Source organism: Colias eurytheme, chromosome 14, assembly GCF_061535395.1.
Source record: "Colias eurytheme isolate Ceu_HAF_F1 chromosome 14, ilColEury1 Martin Lab GWU primary, whole genome shotgun sequence".
NCBI classification, from domain to species: domain Eukaryota; kingdom Metazoa; phylum Arthropoda; class Insecta; order Lepidoptera; family Pieridae; genus Colias; species Colias eurytheme.
This window is the reverse complement of record NC_142993.1, coordinates 9,031,133-9,049,813: the sequence shown is the minus strand read 5'-3', so window position 1 is coordinate 9,049,813 and position 18,681 is coordinate 9,031,133. Positions and strand designations below refer to the sequence as shown.

Here is an 18,681-nt window from a genome sequence, read left to right as displayed (position 1 = left end):
AATGAAATATGAGGTTAGGATAAGAATATCTTTAAGAAATGTGTAGATTTAAAATTATAATATCATTGCCTTTATTTTCTAAGTAGGCAAGAAATTACATACAAAGATATTACAAGCTACATTAAGAGAGAAGAGATACTTAATAAGGAATTTTAAGAAACTGGGTAAATTTAGTAACAATATACTGACTACGACTATCTTGGATATAATTTACGGGTATAGGAAACTGTGATAAAATATAGCTTCAAGTAATGGCCATTAATTATATCGTTATCGAAGTTAACAAAGAAAAAGTTACGGCTTAAGATTTACATTGATACAGTACCAATAAGTCAATAGAATACATTTTAACTTCGCCCATAAATGGGCTATACTTTTACGTCATAAATATTCATTTTCTGTAACTAAGAAGTTTTACGCGCCCATCTCTGCAAATGCGGGGATATTAGCAAATTTATGAGCAAAAATGTAAGAAGATTCCCCTTCTGACGTGAATTTAGTACTCATATTTTTAACATCTGTTGAAATTTTCTTACTTAATAGAACTTACGTTAGAATGTGTTAGATTTTTTAAAGATATTTGAATGTTGGTAGTGAAGATCTTTGCAAATAAGTACTAGGGGAAACGTATATTGTCATACAATTTTGTTGGATTATGTACACTATTGTTACCGTTTAACGAAGTTAAAAGCCTGTCACACAACAGCATAATAATTTATTTGGAACTAATGATAACTTATATTGAGTGACTAGAATATCAGTAAGTCTGCGTACGAAATTGTATCAGGCTTCTAACCTCTAAACTTCAAACGTCTAATCATAGTAAATAACAAAATAAATATTCACCACGTAACACGTTACAATCAACAAACTTATCTAACGTATGTACATTGTACAGCTAAGCTAATCCACATCGATGTATAGTTACGCACAAAAGTCTATAACAATGCTTCTTCGAGCTGGTCGAAGGAGTCACACCATCAGTCACTCTCGTAGACCGTGGAGGTGGAACTCTGTCGTCGACTGTACGGTGAAGAAAACTCTATCCTGGTGTCTGGCAGCCAGGTGTACGCAGCGCGTTCCGTGGAGGCACTGTAACAAAGATATATAGTTTTATAAGCTGGAAACTACAGGTACGAGTATATTCATGAGGCATGTCACAGTACATATTGCGGTAATGATGAGACACTCCACTTTGGGAAAAATGCTATTCAGGTGACTGTCATACGCTGCGTAGTAAATAATATTTTTCGTTGTACTGCTGAGTTAAGCTTATTAAGGGACAACGGATATTGTTGCTTAGGAACTAAACATGGAGGAACCTAGAAGCAATAATCGACTTTTTATTACACGCTTTTTATTAGCTTCACCCGTATGTTTGTATGTTTGTTTGTAACCGACTTCTTTGGGCGCGATTTTGACCCACTTTAAACGGCCAGATTTCGTTCAAACTTTGTAGATTTATTGAGGACCGATGACAATACACTAATTTGATAAAGCGTGTTTTTTAGTTTTTTTTAACTATTATTTATTATTTTGGATGAAATAATATCATGAACTTGTCACTGTCTTCGTTATTCATGGAGTTAGATATGTGAAATCAATAATTATGAACCCGCTTGCAAATGATGCCGTTATATTATAACTTGAATAATAGTCTTATATTCCTCCCTATCCCATATCCTCTGATCTAGCCCAAGCTATGTAAATTTTAAATACTTCGATTACCATTTAAGCATTGAAGTAATGTTAGAGTCAACCGTTGAATGTAAACTTTAATTGGACGCAGAACAACGCTGGTAATGTTCAGTCTGAAGTCTGTTTAGAAAGTTTATTACGTAGTTAGCGTTTAATGAACACTATTTGCTGCGGATTCACTACAACTGCAACTAGGTTACGTTTTTGTTATCGGGCAAATAGAGACCTAAGCGATGTTTTAAAAAGAAAAGCAAGCAATGTTCTGGCTTTTTGTTGGATTGATCGGGTCTACACAATTTATTGTAGCCGTTATTCGTTTGGACAATTGACTTATAGGTCATGTTAAAGGGTATTATGGAATTTTTACAGGATTAGATAATTACAAAAATAAATTCGGTATTACATAAATTTTTTGGAGAACAATTCCAAATTCTGCACTGGTTAAAACTGGTTAAAACTTTGATTGCCGATTCCCGTAACATTTTCTTTGCAATCAATGCTCAAAGATGAAACGATACATAATTGTTGAAGACGAGCCAACAGAAGCGATTCGGATGGTCAAAAGAAACCGATGAACGCGAGTGGCAGTCGCTCGAAATCCAATTTGATATAAGTGCCTCCTGAATTAATCCAGCCACTTTGAGAAACGGATGAAAATTCTGGCATTTTTCACATTCACCCATAAAAACGAACCTCTGAAAGATGAGTAATAGCTCACCGTGAGCTCTAAGGGCCTGCAAGGAATAATAATATTATGCTCGTACGAGAGCTTTTTAATACAAATGTTGAACTGTAGAAAGTGTAGCGCTATTTTATTATTTGATTCTGTTTGCTGTGTTTTATGAAATTTTACTCAAGATAAACTAGGGCATTCGTGTTTTTGTTTATCTTGTGTTTAAATAAATAAAATAAGAGTTTTGCTATTCTCAAGGGATAACTCAAATACAGATAGTACATAGAAATATTCAATCTAATATATCTGTATTTCTAGAACTTTACTACAGGTTGATAATGACTATTCTGCTAGAATATTATAGTGTGCATAACGTCCTAATATAAATAGTTTTATGTGCTCTATAACAAAGTAACAATTAAACTATTGCTAGCAATTCCAGACCAAAATGATACAGCTTAGCCAAAGTTTTAGCAGTTATCAAAGCAATTAAATGTAAATGCTTATGCAGGGACTGTAATTTTAGAATCAAGTAATTAAACATTCAGAACTTACGTAATTAGCATTCAATTGAAATTGTTGCCAAGTTGTTGTAAGCTATTAAGAATCGTAGGGGTTGGATGCAGGATTTTATAGGCATTAAATTTGTACTGGGCAAATAAATGTATGCGATGAATGTGATCGATTTTAATGAGCGTATCGTAAATAACGTGGAATATGTACTGGACCATTAATTATTGATGTTTATTATACGTTTCAGTTTGATATGGTTTGCTTATGTTTACTTTTCCTTCATAGGATTAACTGATGATTATTTAGAGGAATATTTTATAGAATGTTACGTAATGGGGTAGATTTAAGAATTTTTGTTTACTATACGTTTAAAATTTAAATGTGTTCAACATTTTATTATGATTGCAATATTGTTAGAAAGACTGTTATTATAATTTGTATGTGTTTTTATTAATTACGTATTTTATCGATTGCAATTATAATCTATAACACAAAAATATATTTATTGTATTGCCAATAGAAACTTCAATATTTATTATTTCCTAAACGAACACGTTATATTGTATTTCTAGCAACAAATTAACAGCACTATCATAACAACCAATTACGAAGCAACTATGTAGTTTCCTGAATTGTCTACCTGATACACTTTTATAACTTGTATCAACAACTTTGTTTTAAACTTCAACTAGTGCACTTAACACTTACTTATTGGAAAAGCAGGATTATTAACTTGGATGTGTTAAGTTTTAATTGGAGCGTGATTGGTTATTTCTTGTAAAAGTGTAATAAGTATGTAATAAGTATTGAAGGTGATTATAGAGTTGTTTAACTGCTTCCTCTATCTTGGCTTATGAAACTTATGATTTATTTTAATATTGCTTCTATCAAATCAGTGTAATAGTTTTTGTGAGAACTATTCATACGCATAATAAAGAGGAAGAAAGTATTAGTATAATGAGATATGTATATACTTACGTAAACAATTTATTTTTTGAATAAATAAAAAATTAAGACAATGCATTAATTGTAGCGATATTTTTAGATAACTAAATAAATAAATAAATAAATGACATATTATTATAATGTTGCATCAAGTAATGAAATACAGATGATGAACTAAATAATATTTAAACACTGCGTGCATCTGTATTATATTTCCAAGAATACTATTATTGACATGTACTTATAAGGGCATGGGATACCCTCTTCATAAAATACGATACCCATAAAATAGGTAAAGCTAAACCAAGGTTCAGTTAGCAAGCACTCGAACATATTTGGTTACCAGGTAGTCATAAAACGTAGGTAGCTCCTGCGGTGGCACAAGGCGGGAATTGTCTGGGCAAACATAGCCGGTCAAATGGAAGTCTTTGTGAATGTATTCATTTGTACGGCAAACTCGATACTCGTTTCGTGTCTGGAGGAATGTTTACTATGGGATTAGTCATGGTTATTGTCTTTTGAACTATTACTAATATTTTGCCTTGTTAAGTATTAGGCAATTAATAAACCTTGTGATAAAAATTTTCCTAGAAAGGTCAAAATTGTATTTCATATAATACTAATTTACAGCCCGCGGATTCGTTTGCCTTCATTGGCCACTATCGCCAAATAGCTCTATCAAATACAAATGTTCATCTTAAATCTCACCTATTTTTATTTTAGGAAACGTTACTAATATGTATTACTAGCTGTGCTCCTCGGTTTTACCCGCAGTGCTCCGCTCCTGTTGGTCTTAGCGTAATGATATTATAGAGCCTTCCTCTATAAATGGGCTATCTAACTCAGAAATAATTTTTCAAATCGGACTAGTAGATAGTTCTTGAGTTACACACACACAACCAAACAAACTCTTCAGCTTTATAATATTAATAATAAGTAAGTATGTATGTATTATTAGTATAAGTATCAAGAATCTCAAATAGGACAGAAATATTTGAATTCCGAGGAAAGTATTCTTCATCTACAATGATTGCTGTAATAAAAATCCCACACGATTTACGACACTAATTTGTAGCACACAAATGCTATACCCACACAGATTTATTGCACTCAAGATATAATATTTAAATACATGTAAAACTTGATTAGGCTTCACCCGTGTCGAAGTGATAATTACAAAGAATCAATATTAAAAGTGTTAATGCAAATTGCACATATAAAATCATGAAACGCTTATAAAATCTTTATAACCAAATAGTATCTAAATATATTGATAATTCGTTATTTAGATTCAATAATACCAATAAAAAGTTAATAAATGTGTAATTTAAATAATTTGAAGTGTAAATAATATAATATGTTAGATGGTTAAATATAAAAGAAATACTAATCGTTATTAAGACGTAGGTTCTGTTTCCATCTAAGTTGCGGGAGTTAGTAGTAGGTACAATAATATACAAAGAAACACGTAGACTGATAGTTTTGAGCTAGCACATACTTTAAGCATCATATAATGTGGGCTTTATCCTTGTCATTGTTTGTAAACTTTACAAATCAAACTATCAGTATCATAATGTCTCTCTCCATAATACACGGGTACCACCAGAAGGAAGATAGGAACCCGGTCCTTTCGGCTTACGTGGGGACACAGGTCCAACACGCAGAGGCTCTTAAGAGAATTTGAATGTGTTGTGGGCCACCAGCATCATCATTGTCTGTATTATAATTAGCCATAATTTTAGGGAATTATTTACTTTTACATCTACCGTTGCTTGTGCTAAATTGCAACTAGAATTTGAATTACAAAGTACAATACAAAGGCGCACACTAAACATGATGGCCAAATAATTTGTTTGACTATGTCCATAAGAAATACTATGTTAGTCAAACCCAGGACCGGTCTAAAGAATGTTTGTTTCACAACTTTTCCGGATGTACGGTGGCTTTTGTTAAATAAAATTGATTTAGCGTACGGAAATGAACACCTTTGGTGGTCTTGGGTATTTTGATTAACATTTACTTGTCTGTTACGTGACTCCGTCTCAATATTAAGGCTTATGTTATAAAATTCAGTAGCCCTTCTATTTACAAAAGCTGTTTGATGTTTTGACTTTGAGATTTATTTGTTCTTTCCCGTTCTGTATGTGTGGATTATTATGCGTGTATTTTGTTGGGAAGAGAATTTGGTCAAAAAACGAAGGGAATGTATTGTGACAATATGCGAGTTTGTTCTGTATTATTATAATAATATTTTGAATACGGGCTTAATGTGTAGGTTAGCTTTTGATTAAAGAATCTATTGATTTCGAGTTACGTTCATAAAAAAGGTCGTTGAATGCACGATAACTGTCCGTAAGTATTTTTATTTATTTATTGACACTTTAATATAGTTGTACGTACAAGAAATTTTACAACTACATATAAAAAAGGAAGAGCACGACTTATTTGGCGGCCTTATCACTTATAAGTGATCTCTTCCAGTTAACCAGGGTATATGCTTTTACTCTTTAAGGGCTGATTTTTCAATCCTTGATTAAAACTTATTCGTCGAATAATGTATAAAACTACCATTTTAAAAACGTATTCTAATTGCCCGCATTTGACAGTTTACGTGACATTTTAATATCATCGTGTAATACTTTATTGGACGGATAAGTTTTATCCAAGCATTGAAAAATCGGCCCTAAATGACACAAACTGTAGGTAATCTTTCATAACCATATAAAACTGACCAAATAGTCACAATTCAAGGGATCAATAACAGCAGTAAAAGTGGCTGGGAACAGAACTTTAAACATTTCCCAATGCGTGTAACTGCCAATTTGGTTACCATAAAAGCATTGTAAAATCCGATCAGCCCTAACTAATTGTACGCGAAATTGATAGAGGGATGATAATGTTGTTTGGGCGTCCCTGGTCGCCATGGCAACTGGTAATGAAGGTATCCCGGTGGTGTTGACTCAGCATGGTTGATTTTTAGGGTTGGAATTGCTTCAGTGATTGTGTTGTCTTATAGAGCGTTTGTTATGGATCGGAGATACAAATGAATGTAGGTATTGATGTTATTTTAATTATAAAGTTTAAAGTACTTTAAATTAACGAATGAAATATGAATTTAAACGTAACTACGTCATACAGACGAAAGTGAAGAGTTGGTGGAGGTTTTATTAGAGATGCAAAGTGAGAGATTAAGATGAAGTAAGGCACTGGCCCTAGCTTTATCCAAAAGTCCATAATATACTACAACCTTCTTACAAATTTGATTACATTTGCCATTGTTTAAAAAAAATTGACTTGTTAACTTCGTAATATCACAAAGTAACATGATCGAAACAATATTAAAAAAGACGTTTTTGAAACAGCGTCCTTTTTTACTTCGATCGTTGTTGATAGCTCTACTATTTTAATTAAATATAATGTACATGAGCACGCTATGAACAAAACTTTCATCATTTCGGCTTGTTTACTAAAATGTTGGCTATCTATCGTTGCGTGGGAATAATTATAGTTGAGTTTACCTCAAATATGTATGGACGTAATTTCACATTTAATATGAAACTGTTTGTTTTCTTAAGCGGTATTAACTTTTTAGATAATATATCAAAATTGTTACCGAGAACTATGGTATCTATGATTAAATAAATTGTTATTTACATTTGCCGTTAGTTTGGTTTCGAAACGTCGTTTTTATAGTTTTTTTTTTCAGGAATTTAAATACTTAGAAGAATAAATTAGGCCTGAAATTTATTTAAAAAATAAAATACATATTATATTTCGTTATAATTAAACCCCTACCAATTTAAACTTATTATTATAACCAAAGTTTTAACCGTATAATATTACAATTCAGTGGATTTGATTCAATCCGCAAATAGCTTCCCATAGCTGTTAGGTACACTAGTGATGTCCATTCTAATATCGACATCGCAAAATATTTTATTTTCTAATTAATACAGTTAGTAAGTCATTAAAGATCAGATTCATGAAATAATGTTTTATGTCAAAAACTGAATAAGAATACATTTTAAAATATGTAGTTATTTGGGTTATTCAAGAAATAAGTTTTAATAAAGAATTGAAAAATTATTAACCCTAAACTTTATAATAAGCTAAGATATAATATACTAACTTAAAGCCTATCTGAATAAACACCTTCCATAAACAGTTGCCACATTTGGTTAAAACAAAATAACAACGATTTAAAACAAAATAAGTATATGAAAAGGTGGAGCCAGCCACACAAGCAGGTATGGTGGCGCAATCCACATGTGCAATTTAAATTTTAACTTTGTTTAGTACTAAACTATTTTATGAGATTTTCTAATCTAGATCTTTTAATATCCGTACAACCTTTTCATGAAACCAATTTTAACTAAATATTTTTATTTATGCAATACTAAAATAAACTGACTTCACAAAACATCGATATCGATATTTCAACGCACATGCCTAGTTAGGAAATGACATAGTGCGTGATATGCGGAAACGTATTTAATGAAACAAGAGGGTGCGTGCGTGGGGCCGCACTAGCGCTCACACGTTGCTTTGTGCAGATCATATAGTTGCTATTTGATGTACTGAGATCAACTGAATAATTTTATGGTATGAAGGTTTTATGCAAAGAACATGTGTGCCGAGCCCACGTGTCAGAAGTGAAACTTCTTTGGCATAATACAAATATACCAAAATCATCGGCTTTACTCCGTGACGTGACGGTATTGCCATGACGCAAACTTGAAATTTTACTCTCAACGCGCCAAAAGAAGTTTCACTTCAATAAAATCATGGTTAGTGAAACTATTATTTGAAAAGGGCCTTTGCATTGAATATTCAACATTTAGTACCATAGAAATTGAGATGTAAAATATATTGTGTAGATAATAAATGTGTGAAAATAATTTCCGTATTTCAAGCTTTATTAATTTATAATTTGATACAAAGCTTGATTTTGAAAATACTGGCGTAAATATTACGTAAATAATTCTTTAAAAATTTTCGCTATACACACAGTCAAAAGCTTGTATTTTATACAGCAGTATAACATCGTAACGCCTTAAATTATACAATTCACTAATTGGTTCCAAAGCGACCAATAAAATAGCCAATAACAATACCAAGAAATAATTGCCAAATTTCTATAGACCATATGGCGACAAAGCGTTATAAAATTCATTCCATCGACAGCTTATTAACGTATAGAATTCCCTTAAATAGCCTTGGGCTAAACCGATAATTTTAGTCCCCGGAGTGAGGTTATAGGAACATTGTCAAACGATTTACATTCCTTTTCAATGTTACTAGTTTTGTATGTAATTAGGCAGTTCCAACAATTTGGGTATGTTTTGTCAGCGGGTAACATTATTATTGCTTCGCTGTTGGTTTCGATTCTGATTTTAAAGCAAACGAAATGTGATGTTTATTTCAATGTTATTTAGACTATTGAAGCATATTTCGGTTATTCCCTAGATCTATTTATTTGACATCCTTATTACGTATGTAATCCTACAAAGTATTATTTCAAATCTCTCCGTACCTTATTAGAGGTAATAAAATCTGTGGTATTTTTTGTTTACCGACCTTTACAAAGTTTAATAAATGGGATATTAACTATAGTGTCATATAATAAATACATAAAATTAATTCGCTAAATCCGACTACAGCAAAAATCTTATTAAACGAATCTAATGCGCAAACAAATACGCGTGAGAAACATAAACAAGGAAATACATTACAACCCCATCAATGCGCAATAACCATTACATTCTGGCCGTTAATAAAAAATAATTCATAAAACGTGCCATAAATAGTGGCTTGCAACAAAATATTATAATAAATACACCCCGAGTTTAGTAACACGGGGCACGCTTAAATATATGTACAACCCTACGTTTAAAAGTGACAGTTAATTCATTGAAAGACATAAATGTACAATTATTATTTATTGTGACCCCAAATGTTGGTAAAGAATACAAAGAGATATACGATGATTTCATCTTGCCACATTTAATTGTTCACAATGGGTGAACAACAAAAGCTAAGTTTTACATTCGTAACAGTTGCACTCGATATGACATGCATAGATGCGGTAGATGCGGTTTTAATGTAGTTAGAGCGCTTGCTAGCTAAATTATTGCGGTATTAGAATATTAGATTAAAAGTTTGGCCTCTTTGTACTAGATTATATGCCCAGTATCTAGAATGGACTTACTAGTGAAAAACCCAATGAAACAAATTACTTTATTGATGAAGTTATTTCAAATAAACTGTAGCCAACGCATAGAAATGAAAAACATTGTGTACGTTTATCTACATCGATAAGGTTTATTTATTTGAGAAATTCGCAAATTATACAGCTAATTATTGGCTCTCCCAATACATTGGAATAAAAACGAACATCGAACTCATTATGAACCATAATATATTCATACTGAATTATCAACATAATATTATGTGTTATAATTCGTTATTCATGTAGCCTTAGGCTAGATCTCCAGTTAAAACCAAAGAATTTGAATACTAAAGCTTGATAAGCAAACCGCATTCACACCGTATGAATATGAAGATATATTAATCCAGGGGTTAAACTGTTATTAAAACTATGATTAATGATTGGTGTTAATGGGCAGATTACGGAACGGGCCTCGAAATTCGACCGTGACATCGAGCATATATTAATCTTCATCATTGGACCGTTAGTTAATTTGGTTTTACATCTTTGTTACTTGAAATATGACAGTTAAAGAGTTACTTGTATTATGTTCACGTTTGAATATAGTTTATAAGCCATATCGTCTTTTAAAATATAGATTCGAATAAGAAATAACTATTAAAAAACAAAATGGACAGTTAATTCTAAAAAGCCGAATAAAAAATTAATTTCTAACGTATAATGCTCGTATACTATTTTAACATAGTGCCTTTCAATTACATCTTATTGAAACGACTCTTTATATCATCTCTTATGATTTCCTTTTTCCTAAAGAGCGATAAAAGCGCAAACAGTCCGGTATTAAAATTATAAGTCGCATAAAAACTAGCGTAGAAAACGACAACTTTAAAACACAAAGTAGCATTCTTAGAGCAAATTTAATATCAACGGTTGAAAAGGAATAAAAAATGATACAAAGGTAAGATTTAATATCCTCTTTAATATCAGGGGTAGGTCACCCCTTGCTTGACCAGCGTTGTGGTAAACAATCGGATGACTTAATAAAATAAGGGTGGTTCTTGTGATCTTTGTAAGTCAGGAAGAGATGCTATTTCTCTTTGATTGTATTTTACTGATGATAATTAATGAAAATGCCACCCTAAATACAACTACTACACTACACTAAATAGATTAACTGTTTACTGTTTATAAAATACATTATATTATTTTTCGCGTCATAGCAATACGTTCACGTAATGGAGTTAGGCGACGATTTTAGTACATACATTTGAATGTTGCCAAAGAAGTTTCACTTCTGACATGCGTGCTTGGCACACACGCTCTTTTTTATTTCATAAAATAAAATGCATGGAATGAGTTTTAATTTAGACATATATTATTACAAACCTCTATTGCCAAATCGAAAAGATTTCTCATATCATTATTTTATGCGTATGATGTATCGCGTTACTATATCAAACTGTAATACATACACACAAAAACAACAACTCATAAACTCAAACGAAACAAGCTATAAAAGTATCGGTATTAATTCCCAGTCTCCGGACCACGACGTAAAATTTACGATTTTGTTTATTCAATTCCGATATAAGTTTGTTTATCAAAATCTCGGGAACTCCCCTAATGGAAGCGAATAATTTTGTGTGCGTCGGTTAAACTTGAGCGTGGTACGGAATTTTGTTTGGCAATAATGAGATAATACAAGTTTGAGTTTGCTCAAGTGTTTGATTACAAATATAATCCGTGTAATTTTATTGAGAGCAAACATTGCGTTGTATGTTGAAAAAAGTACCCTATTAATGAAGGGAAAATGTTTATTTTCATCTAATTACATTAAATCTTGACTACAAAGTCTGTGATGAAGTTAAAATTGTTGAAGGAAGAAGGATAATTATTATTATTGGTTTCGCTCTACCAAGGCTAGTGTTAAAATGTTAAGTTTGTTATACAATATGAAGCAACAAACTAAAATCTATTTGGAATTTCAGTATATTATGTTCCCTGTTTATTGATTTATGTATAAGCATAAATAATATTAATTTCCTATCAAGTAAAAACTTAATGATAAAATCTTTGTTACCTACGTCGCTACGTCAAAGCAAGCAGGAAAAAATCTTACTTCTCAAAAGAAATCGTTCTTTTCTTTAGAAAACGTTAAGAACCCTCCTTTGTTTATATAATGAGTCCTAATGATTTTGGTAAGTCATTTCCTGGTAAATGAGCTGTAGATATGATGTGTGAATTTACAAATGATTATGAGCTATGTATGACTTCCGGATGGAATAGACCACCCAGTTTAATGAGAAATAACTAATAAGCTATAATTAACGAACATGTTCATATTTGGTTTATACCATACTGTTATTTAACTCTATAATACAGAAGAATCTGAGCTGTTGAGAGAAACTTTAGAAATTTTGCCCTCTGATGAGGCACAAAATTAAATAAAAAGTTTAAGTAATATTTATTAATGTTATGTGAATAATATATATCATGATTATTTTACTACTTGTATGTAGGAATCTGTATACACAATTTATTTACATTATTTAAAACTATGGATAAAAAATAAAAGAATAATATTAAAAAAGGCAAGTCATATAAACGCTTTTTGAAAAGGCCTTTACAGTAATTGCAGTTATAGCGTCATGTGCATGCACAAAAAGTTTGTTAAAAATTTCGTTAAATTGTAGAAACGTAAGTATACGCTACGTAATAATTTCGCATATCAAACACAACAATTATACGAAAAAAAAAACAATATATTTAATCAATAAGTTTAACAAGAATACATTTATATTCACTTAATAAACCCCTATATTTCTAAATTCTTTAACAAAATGAGTCACAAATGGCCCGACAGAATCAACCACCGAAAGAGTTTTATTGCCTCTCAGTAATGTGCAAGATTCAATAAAAAGCTGCACATGCGACCGTGATGAATGAAATTTTGATAATAAAATTAGCATAATCGATACATTCAAGTTATTGCACCCTCGTTTAGTTTGTATTGGCAATGCAGCTTATGATTGATTGTGGCTTAATCGAACGTTGGTTATTGTGTTTAATGTTTATTATTTTAGAATTATATTTTAGACGTTAATAAGAGTTTATCAAAGCAGAAACTGAATTTCATTTTTCGTTCGAATTCACGTTGGTGTGAGTGTTTATTTAGTCACCAAGTTTAGTTGGAGACTTTTAAAAAATGCAAACTAAATTAATTTTCCCATAATCTTAGCGAGTGAGTGCTTCATCAACACTAATCTCAAACTGAAATCATTCAAACAAAAGTTATTAATTATTATATTTAAGCTTTTATATATTATCATCTAAGATTATCATAATATTATGATGACAATGACGTAATTGTAAATATAAGTAGACTTTTTCAGTGCAGACCATTTTTTATTTAACAGCATTATTTACTTTACCACTTATATATCACCTGTAGTACAACTGTTTGTACAGTCTACAACGAATATCGGTCACCAATATTGTTCAAATATTATTGTAGGTACAGTCCACAAATAAAACCGAAAAGCAATGTCCAAAAAAAAACTTAAATGTTTTTAGTTTATAAGCTCTGCATTTTAGCATAAAATGTACATATGCCTATATTTTAATGTAGCTATTAGTAGTAACATAATTACGGAACTTTTGTTGCTGACCGTACCGATGGCACACGACTACGGAACTTTCGTTGCCGACCGTATACCTACATGTACCCACACTTACCACTAATTTGACTAACAGGCATCAATATCAGGCATGTGTAAACAGACAATAGTGACGTTATATTCAAAGCTTTGAGCTTATTCCGGCTCATCGGAGCGAACCTGTCATTGTGATGTAACATGACAAACTGGTTTATAATATGGCGGTTATGTTAATTTACATGTAACAAGGGAGATGTGATTGTGTTGCACTTTTGGTGTATCAGGAGTTATCCCTTGTAGTAGATTTGTGAACTTTGTTATTTGAGCGATTGTATTAATTGCAAAAAGAACTCAAATACCGTATCATTATTTTTAGTCTTTCACAAAACGTTGTAGGTACTTCCTGATAATTTTTGTTTCTTTTTGGTCGCTACAACCCGTGCGGAACGAAGGCGAACAGTTTATAGGTTCTACAACAAAGAATCCCTACCTAGTTAAACAATTTCTTACGTACATAGTACATTGATTGCTCATTTTTTTAATAGAGGCAAGTATCTCAAACCAATCTTTTAAATATTTTATATTTTTCATTTCGCATTCTCTCTCTAACAAATTTATAACCCTGAACAATTACCAAGAAAACTTGCAGAAAGATTAAAACGTATAACTAAGAGCTTCATTGCATCGTTCATTTTAATTTATTCAGTTCATTCTCATCTACGAACTTAGACAGTTACGTCATAGCACATAATGCTACAAATTCAAGTTAGCTGACCTAATAAATTTATTGTGCCATAACTAGCTATTAGTCTATGTGCATTGTTTAGTGTTTCCATTGTATAGGAATATAAAGTATACGTTATTGTTGTCTTTATTGAGATTTCCATTAATGTTTCAATAGGTTATAGTATACCTAGTAATATTAATGAAATACAAATAAAGAACTACGATATAGAAAGAAGGAAACACATTTTTATGTTTAAATTATTATAATGATGAACTTAACTGTATAATTGTGTTATTAATTATATTTTTATATAAGTACTAGCGGTCCGCCCCGGCTTCGCCCGTGGTACATATCTACATTTTCTCTCCATAAGAATCATTCCCATACTTCAAGGAATATTATAAAAAAAAATATTATTGAAATCCGTCCACCCGTTTACGCGTGATGCCGTGACCAAGGGAAAAAGGGATTCATTTTGATATATAGATTTGAAATTAATGAAATACTACAATTATATTTATTGATGATGATCGAAATAAAGGAGAGAATATTATGTATGTTCATTATGTCATCATTTATCATGGAATTCTATTACCCAAACAACGATACCTGTTATTCGAAAACTGATATGTTATGTCATGAACAAATAAATTAAAAGAAGAATAAATCCGCTACAAAAACGTGTCGCCATATTCAATGGACACTTCTAGACTCATCTTACACCATGAAGATTTATTAAGGCCGCACTAAATCATTTCTGAAACATTATTCAGTGTGGGTTTCTATTTAAATCTATTTGTTACAAAGTCACGGTGGGAATTAGCAACATTTCAGTGTACAGTTTCGTCGACAGGTTATTTTTACTAAACTAAAGCTGAAAAAATAACGTACCTGTCTGTCAAAAAAAGTAATTTGTAAGACATTTTACGGATTAGTTTCGGAAACACGAGAGACTTTTGTAATTATTGTGATGTTGAAGTTTTAACTTGCCTTTATCATATTTTTGGTACAAATTAAGAAAGAAAAAAACCTAGTTTGTAAAAATATTGTATTTGAGAATTTTTTTTTTAATAAAATGCTGTTAAATGAATTATTGAATGCATGTTTGATACTGATTATTGCAAATCGATAATATTTTAAGAGTAATAAATTTTAACTCTTACACACACCGAATGAAGAACATGATATCAAAAATTATAAATAAATAAAGTATGTTTACTTTTGTCACTCGCTTTAATCACACCATTCATACAACTAAAAAAATACCTATCATCTATTACTAAAGTATAGAATATTAAGAATCATACACATTAGATTGTAATAAACATTCGCGCCCCTCGCATAAAAAATCTAATGTCACTGCAGTGCGGTACAGTCACATACGACAAATCAAGCCGACCCCAATGATTAAACAATGCTCGTATAAATAAATGGTACTGGTAAATATGGGGAATAAATGCGCTTAGATTGTAGTTTGGCTTCAACAGATGTATAAAATTGTAGGCATTTTTTGCATAGCACTTTTAGGTTAGTTTATGGAACGTGTGAGTATGATTTCTTATTTATTTTTTTATCAAAATGATGGTAGATTTAAAGGTTTTGCAATTTATTGAGCTTTTGTATTTGCTATTTTTTATTAACGTTATACGGAGAATATGATAAATCTATCGGTTATCGATATTCCAGGTACTTATCGTTATAGGAAGGAAACAATAATTATTAGGTATGTGAAATTTATGAATTTTCCTGAATCTTATAATCTAATCTTGATTATATCGCTTAAATTAGTCGTTGTAAAAAATTGTTTTTCAAGTACTTTAGACTTCAATAGTTTCACACATTAGCCATAAGCTAAAACTATATTTCAAAGGTAAACATTTTATACGCTACTGAGTCCGATCACATATTTACTTTAAGAACATAAAGTTCGCAGATAATGTCGCATATTTCATAGCGTCATAAATTGCCACTCATAAACTACGAGCGTATGGAGTATCATTAAAATTATACGTTAATGAGAATATAAATTACACCTGTTATTACCATTACGACTTTGCGTACACGTTACTTTTATTGCTTTTCAGTTCTACTTGTATATTGGACTATCTGCTCCCCGCGGTTTCACCCCCGTGGCTTCGCTCATATTGGTCGAAGCGTGATGATATATAGCCTATAACCTTCCTCGATAAATGAGCTTTCTAACACCGAAAGAATTTTTTAAATCGGACCAGTAGTTCCCGAGATTAGCGCGTTCAAACAAACAAACAAACAAACAAACAAACAAACAATCAATCAATCAAACAAACAAACTCTTCAGCTTTATAATATTATAGTATAGATTATAGAATCCTTCCTACTATTGGGAATTGTGGATTGCGTAATTTGCTGGGAATGAAAATGGGAAAATATGCAGTACTTTTTACTTTATAAGTAGAATATAGAATATGCCGCTGTAAACATAGTATAGGTACCTAACTTGTTAATCATATCTTTTGGGAAATCTAAACCAAGACAGCAACAAACAAGCATAATAATCCATATAAATGCGAAAGTAACTCTGTAAACTACTGAACCAATTTTGATACCCGAGAAAGGACATAGGCTACTTTTTATCCCGGGAAAATGACGCAATCCCGGAAATCCCACGGGAACGGGTACTATGCGAGTTTTTCTTTGACTGCGTGGGCGAAGCCGCGGGCGGAAACCTAGTATGATATAAAATTAAATAAATAATCTACAACACTTTTGGGAGTCCAATAGAAGATTTTTATACAATCTGAAACATTTTATTTGTGGAAAGGTATATTATGTATATATTGATACGAACAAAATTACTTTTAAAATATTGGTGCTGATAAAATTAATGATGGTATATTCATTGAAATATCATGCAATCATAATATTAACTTTTCGTTATCATGAACAGAATTCATTAACTTTCAAATAAGAAGCAGATGGAAACAAATAAGACAATTTAGTGTTTTAATCAAACTGTGTAAAATGCGTACAACATAAATAACTCAGCATGATTCGTACAGGGTTGAAAACTTTTGATCCCCCGCCATAAATCCCCATCAAAATATAACCAGCTTAAGCTTAACTGTGACTAGTGGCCCCAAGTTTAGAGCTGTTTCACACAAACATACGAATATGATTTGCGTGACTGATGGCTCGTAGAATATCTCAGCGCTGTGTTTTGTGGTACATACTTATTCTGATTTTATTCTAGGTATGAACGTTGATATTAAGTGAATTGTATTCCTTTTGTTTTAAAAATGTTGAGAAATTTTTATTTTTCAATATGTTTAGCATAATTAATATGATTTAATGTCTCATTATTATTATGTAAAATAATTATATAAAATAAAATAAATAATTCCTTTATTTAACAAGACAGGATTATTACAATATGGTGTATTTCACAATATTAATTAATTTAATAATTTGATATTAATATAATTATGAGATTCATTGGTTCCCGCACTAGGTTTGTTTTCGTTTGTTGGTTTTCGCACAAAAAACGATTAAGTAACAATATAATATAATTTATAACAGAGCGGCATAGATTATGTGGTTAATATTTAAATTCGTATTCAAGTATTACATATAAATATTATTTTAATTCATTAAGGGCCGATTTTTCAATGCTTGGTCAAAACTTATCTCTTATATTATTATATAACATATATTATGCTTATTTAATGCCATAAACTTCTTACATAAATAAATATTCTTTATTTTATGAAAATATTTTTCCTTTTATAAACACGATGCTTGATGAAATATGCAGTTGAAATATATGTATGCGAGCACCCCTCGATATTTTTTCTATAGAGTTTGTTTTCGCAGTTCGCGATTATCGGTCAGTGTGACGTGCCATTAAATATACTAATAATGATAAATACACTAGCTAATTCGGAGCTTTATTTATTTTGTAGTAAGAGTGTTTTGTCATAACAAATGTTTGTTTGAATTCGGTATGTGGGATGGCAAATATTGTTTCATATTTCGTCTCTTGTTTCAGTAAATAGATTTGTATAATCTAGTTCTAATTCTGTTTATTTCGATGTTCTATTGTTAGCTTTGGAAATAAATATGAAACGGTCTGTTGTACGTGATATTCGATACAGACTCGTATTATAATAAATCTAATCGAGTAATACAACAATATTTATATTGTATCGTTGAAATATAAAATAAAAAAGTGATATTCATTCCAAAGCTCGATCACTATAATATAACATGTCCGTTTAGTAATAAACAACAAATTTCCTAAATGAAAATTTATGCATTTTGTATT

The 18,681-nt window shown here is 31.0% G+C and overlaps 1 protein-coding gene across 1 annotated transcript in view; it reads right to left on the bottom strand.

Annotated features, from left to right (window-relative positions):
- Positions 1-904: 904 nt before the first annotated feature.
- The window catches only part of Toll-6 (Toll-like receptor 6), a 116,628-nt gene continuing 98,851 nt past the window's right edge, over positions 905-18,681 (bottom strand). The window contains exon 2 of the mRNA XM_090109769.1: positions 905-1,092. The gene's annotated coding sequence lies outside the window, so the exon portion shown is untranslated. The remainder of the gene's footprint in view (positions 1,093-18,681) is intronic.